We start from the raw sequence: 5,580 nt of genomic DNA on the forward strand, positions 1-5,580 counted from the left end.
CATCGGATCTGAGACAGACACACTGGCACAGCCCGTGACGCACCTCAGAGGAAGGCCACGCGGAAGAAGCAGCTTCCCCAAGGGAGGGGGCGTCAGCTTTGGGCCGGGCCCGGCTGGACGCAGTGCCCTGGGGCTGGCGGTCACCCGTGGGGACCCCAAGACTTCCTTGAAGCCGAGGTCTCAAAGGTCCCCTTTGGCCTGGCTACCTAAGGCGAGACCCAGCCCCCATCCCCAGGCCAGAGGGTGAGTGTGTGAGAGTGTGTGTGAGTGTGTCGGTGGGTGAGGGTGGGGTCGGGTCGACTTGGGGCCGAGTGAATACCCAGAGTGGAGGGGGGAGGGTGTGGAGGCGGGGGGTTGGGAAGCTTGCGTGTCCTCTTGCTGTCTCTCTCTCCCTCTTTCTCCGTCTCCCTTACCTGTGGTTTCTAGTTCTTGACCTGTCTCGGCGGAAGGGTGTGTGTGTGTGTGTGTGTGTGTGTGTGTGTGTGTGTGTGTGTACCTCCAAACCCAAAGCAACTTTCTATGGAGACATAGTGAAGGGTAAATGCATTCTTACTCATCCGATATATCCTAAAACACTGGACATGTCTGGACTCAAACTTTCAGGGCCGCCTTCCTGCCACCCCTGGCAAGCATTGATGGTGCAACTGTAATCCTCTAAAGGACCAAAAGTCCTGTACAAGTCCAGACATCTGCTCTGTACAGTCTCTTCCTACAGTACAGAAAAGTATAGAACAGAATGACACATTCTTTGTTAATTGTACAGAAGAATCAGCTGCTATCTGCTGCCTAGTCAACATGGTCAACATGAGGAAGTCAAGCAAGAGTTCCAAATCTCTTGAATGTGGTCCTTGGAAATACTTCTGTTCTTAGTTGCTCAGTTGTGCCCAACTTTTATGCTACCCATGGACTGTGGTCAGTCAGGCTCCTCTGTCCGTGGCATTTCCCAGTCAAGAATACTGGAGTGGTTTGCCATTTCTTTCTCCAGGGGATCTTCCCGACCCAGGGATCAAACCTGAGTCTCCTGCAGGTGGATGCCTTCCCATCTGAGCCACAATACAACTAATTGCCTAGTCAAAATACAAAGAAAAAAGCTAGTATTCTACTAAGTGGAAAGATGATTTAAGAAACGGAAGCTTTCCTTTGTTGGTATATTTGAATCTTTATTTAGTTTTATTTTATTTTTATGATTAAGGCTACTTGAACAAGGCAATGGAGAAACCCCAGAGTTGAAAAGCAATTGACTTTTTAAAAGAAACATGTGGCAGGTGAAACTTTCTTCATTTTTTAGAGTTGGTTCAATGCAAAATCTTTATTCAACAAATATGACTCTTGTGAACTTTATTTCAAATCTCCGCGATGAATCACTAAGGCATCAAGGAAGAAAGGAGTAGAGGTGGAGAAAAAAAGAGCAACCTTTCCCCTTGGCTCCATCTCAACCAGCTGCTTAGTTCCTTCATCTCATGGACTACGATCTGGGATAATCTTGTTTGTCTGATTTTTGTTTGGGGACCGTTTCTAGTCACAGGGCTAGAAACAGTGGAGGGGGTAAGCCCTTCTTTCCATTCCACATCAGACCCAGTGGGCAGTCCAGGCCCTGCCCACTGCATTGAGTCTGTAGCAACAGAATCACCAGTGATGCTGGTTAACAATGCATATTGCTGGAATCCACTCCATTCGCTACTGACTCTTTGAGGTGGTGGTCTGGAACCTATACCTGGAAACTTTCTTGATGATTCCAAATCACACCAAAGTCTGAGGACTATGGAAGATCTTCACATTTCTGGAAGAGCTGCACACCTCCAGAAGGAACCACAAGACTTGCCTGAAATGGTAAAGTTATAAGTATTGGACTGAAAGTTGGAAGGTCTCCACCTTTGCTATGTAAGTAAAATGATCTTTCTTTGAAATGAAAATGGATAATACTAAAAGTTCACATTGTTCTAGAGCATTAATTAAAAAAAACCCTGAGTTATAAAAATCTGATGTATGAGTTCCTGGAAAGCAAGAACCTATATTTATTGATATGTCTTCATGCCTTAGATCGTGCCTTGAATATAGTGTGCACATCAACAGAAGAAAGAAAAGAACTGAATCGACAAAGATACAAAGAGATCCAAAGTGCTGAGCCAAGTGAAAGGTTGAGGCTTCGCAGAACTTTTCTGTCTTTCACACACTGAGTAAATATTGAGCACCTACTATGAGCTAGTAGGCATGCAATATGTTTCTGGAAATAGAATGCTGAGAGAAGAAGAAACACAGTTCCTTCTTTCACTGACTAATCTAATGATAAATAACAGGCAGATACTTTGAGAACTTCTATAGGGGCCTCTTCCCTCACCAAAAACTGGGTGTCAGAGAAGGCTTTTCAGACTAATAATTGAGTTGAGATCCATAGGTTGAACCAATGTCAACCAGGGTTGAGATGCAGGAAGAATTTCAGGCAGGTAAAATAGCATCTTGGAAGGCTACGTGACAAGGGAACCTTAGTACATTCAAGAAATGAAAAATGCCCTATGGGATGGAACCAAAAGAGTGCAAAGGGCATTCCAGTGAAAAGAAATCAGAGAAGAAAGTGGGGACCAAGCAATGAAGGGATTTGGTCATACCTTCACTATGATGGGAAAATACAAGAGCAGTTGGAGCAGGGAGGTGATAGAATTGCATCTGCATTTTAAAAAGGTCATCTTGCTCCACATCACTCATGATTGGACAGACTCAACTCCAAACTACAACGAGGTTCCACTTCACATTAGTCAGAATGGTCCTCATGGAAAAGTCTGTAGATAACAAATGCTGGAGAGGATGTGGAGAAAAGGGAACTCGCCTCCACCGTTAGTAGGAATGTGAGTTGGTAGAGCCACTATGGAAAAGAGTATGGAGGTTCCTGAAGGAACTAAAACTAGAAGTACCATATTCAGCAGTCCCACTCCCAGGCATATATCCACCAAAAGTATAACTGAACAAGATACATGCACCGTCTGTGCACATATATCTGTGTGTGCGTGCGGGTGCACGCGAGCTCGGGCGTTCGCCGGCGAGGATGGGGGTGGGGTGGGGTGGGGGTGGGGCTGGGGCTGGGGCTGGAGCTGGTGCAGCCCCCTGGGATTGCCTGAGGCACGCCAAGGGAGCCCCAGACGGAGACCCGCGGGACGGTCGTCTGGTTTCCTGGAAGCCAAATGCGGAGGGGCTCGAGGGCCGCGCGGAGGCAACCCAGGTCTGCAGCGGGAGTCGGTGCCCTGGCCACCCACCCCCAGGAGGGGCTGGGGCTGCGGGAGCCCAAGAGTTGGGACGTGGGGCGGGGGCTAAAGGAGAGGGAAGGCAAAGAGCCTACAGCACCGGGTATGCCCAGGCGGTCTCCCACCCAAGTACTAACCAGGCCTGACCCTGCTTAGCTTCCGAGATCAGATGAGATAGGGCGCGTTCAGGGCGCTATCGCCTTAGACAGAGGCTGCTGCCGCCCGGCGCCCTAAGAGCCCTGCGCTGCACCTCCGTTTCGCTCTGACCTACCGGTCAGCCATTCCGTCTACAAGTGATTTTACTCCCTCCCCTTTCTCTCCCTGCTTTCTGAGAGTCTCTCTCCTTCCATACTTGATGGTGTAATGAATGGATGCCTTAGATCATTTTCCCTCAACATTTTTTTCTCTTTATTTTTACATTGATTTCTATGAATTCATCTTCAAGTTTATGGATTATTTCTGCTAGCATCTCAAATGTGCTGTTGAACCTATCAATTTTTCATTTCAATTATTTTAGTTTTCAAATCCAGAATTTATGTTAGTTTCCTTAAAAAAAAATAATTTGTAGCTCTTCATTGCGTCTCTCTGTTTGTTGACTTCGTATCATACTGTCATCTAATTCTTCAAACATGGTTCCATTATTTCATTTTGTAGTTATCATTATTTTGATATTTTATCTTTTAACCTTCATACTGAATTTATAAGAGATATATGAGTTATCAGTGGTATGTTATACAAATGCTTTACTCACCACCATTACAACATTAGAGTTTTCTGAGTTTAACTGTATACTTACCTGTCCCAGCAGGTTGATAAAGAGTCCAAGCCTAAAGCCCCTTTAAGGAGGAGGCAAGCTTGCTTTTTTTTTCACATTCTTTTGCCTAAGACAAGTAGGCATTGTAGGGAGCAGTATCTCAGGTTCAAGGACATTCCTCTTTTTGAGCTTTGGATGTATGTTATAGGAAAGGGTCTGGGCAAAACGCTCACATCCTTGAGATTTTTTTTGTCTATTCTCAGAGGCTAGTTGAGAAGTATATATGGCCCCACTTAAATTAGTGAGCCCCTTCTGATGTCTGTGTCAGAAGCTTTTTCTGTCACCTTCACTTTAAATAAAATATACACAAAGCTCTGAGTGACTGAGACTGTCTGTGGCCCCAGAGTAATATCTTCTTCTTAGACACCATGAATCCAGTGGCATCGGTCACCGTTGACTGCTAGGTTATCATCTTGGGGGCTTGTCCAAGATCTTCAAGACAAGGTAAGAACACTCAGAGTTGAGATTCTTTTGCTCTTTTACTGTGGTCTCTACTTTACTACGGAGAAGGCAATGGCACCCCACTCCAGTACTCTTGCCTGGAAAATCCCATGGGCGGAGGAGCCTGGTAGGCTGCAGTGCATGGGGTCGCTAAGAGTTGGACACGACTGAGTGACTTCACTTTCCCTTTTCACTTTCCTGCATTGGAGAAGGAAAGGGCAATCCACTACAGTACTCTTGCTTGGAGAATCCCAGGGGCGGGGGAGCCTGGTGGGCTGCCAACTCTGGGGTCTCACAGAGTCAGACACGACTGAAGCAACTTAGCAGCAGCAGCAGCAGCTACTTTACTAAATCAGAAGCATGTGGGCTGAATTTCTTTTCCCCAGTCAGCTTTTCCTGGTCCCTCTGACCATTTCATATCTGCTTGGAGAATTAAAGTTATTAACCTTGTGTGCCGGATTGTAGACTTTCAAGGGACTTGCAATCCATGCTGTTATTGTGCTTTTCTAGCAAGGCCCCCACTCCAAGTTTTACAGGACACTGCAGACAGGAGCGCTTTAGGGAGCTAGCTGGAGCTCTAGCTCCAGGGACATCTCTCAGACTAGAAATCACCATCCTGATCCCACAGACACACAGGCAAGTTCTTGTCATGGCTATGCCTCTGGACTATATGGATTGAGGCATTGCTGGTGAGCATGAGATTCCTGAGGACACAGATTGGGACACCCCAGATTTGGGCAGATTGAAAGTGCATTGGGCTTCTTCCCTTAGTAACGCTAGCTCTTAGCAGAGCAGACGAAGCCCTCCAGTGGCTCTTGTCTCAACTCCTTAGGTATTCTTTTTGTACAGTCTGATGGACAGGAATAAAAAGGATGATGTTGGCACTCCATGAATATGAAGGATTAGTTTTTCCTCGCAGGCGGGCCCTCCATCGCCTCCTTTGTTATTAAATAGACTCGTGTGGCCACTCTCAGGAGGATGTCTTGGGTTTTCTGTTCATCCCTTTATGACTTGCCACTTATACTCTTATGAGCAATGTGAGCAGGTACACAGAAGTTGGGTGCTTCCCCTAGTGGTCTTGGCTCGGCA

At 46.5% G+C, this 5,580-nt stretch overlaps 1 pseudogene; it reads right to left on the reverse strand.

Annotated features, from left to right (window-relative positions):
• Window positions 1-3,324: 3,324 nt before the first annotated feature.
• LOC139179815 (5S ribosomal RNA) lies at window positions 3,325-3,443 on the reverse strand (annotated as a pseudogene).
• Between the last annotated feature and the right edge of the window lie 2,137 nt (window positions 3,444-5,580).

Source organism: Bos indicus, chromosome 25 (assembly GCF_029378745.1).
Source record: "Bos indicus isolate NIAB-ARS_2022 breed Sahiwal x Tharparkar chromosome 25, NIAB-ARS_B.indTharparkar_mat_pri_1.0, whole genome shotgun sequence".
NCBI classification, from domain to species: domain Eukaryota; kingdom Metazoa; phylum Chordata; class Mammalia; order Artiodactyla; family Bovidae; genus Bos; species Bos indicus.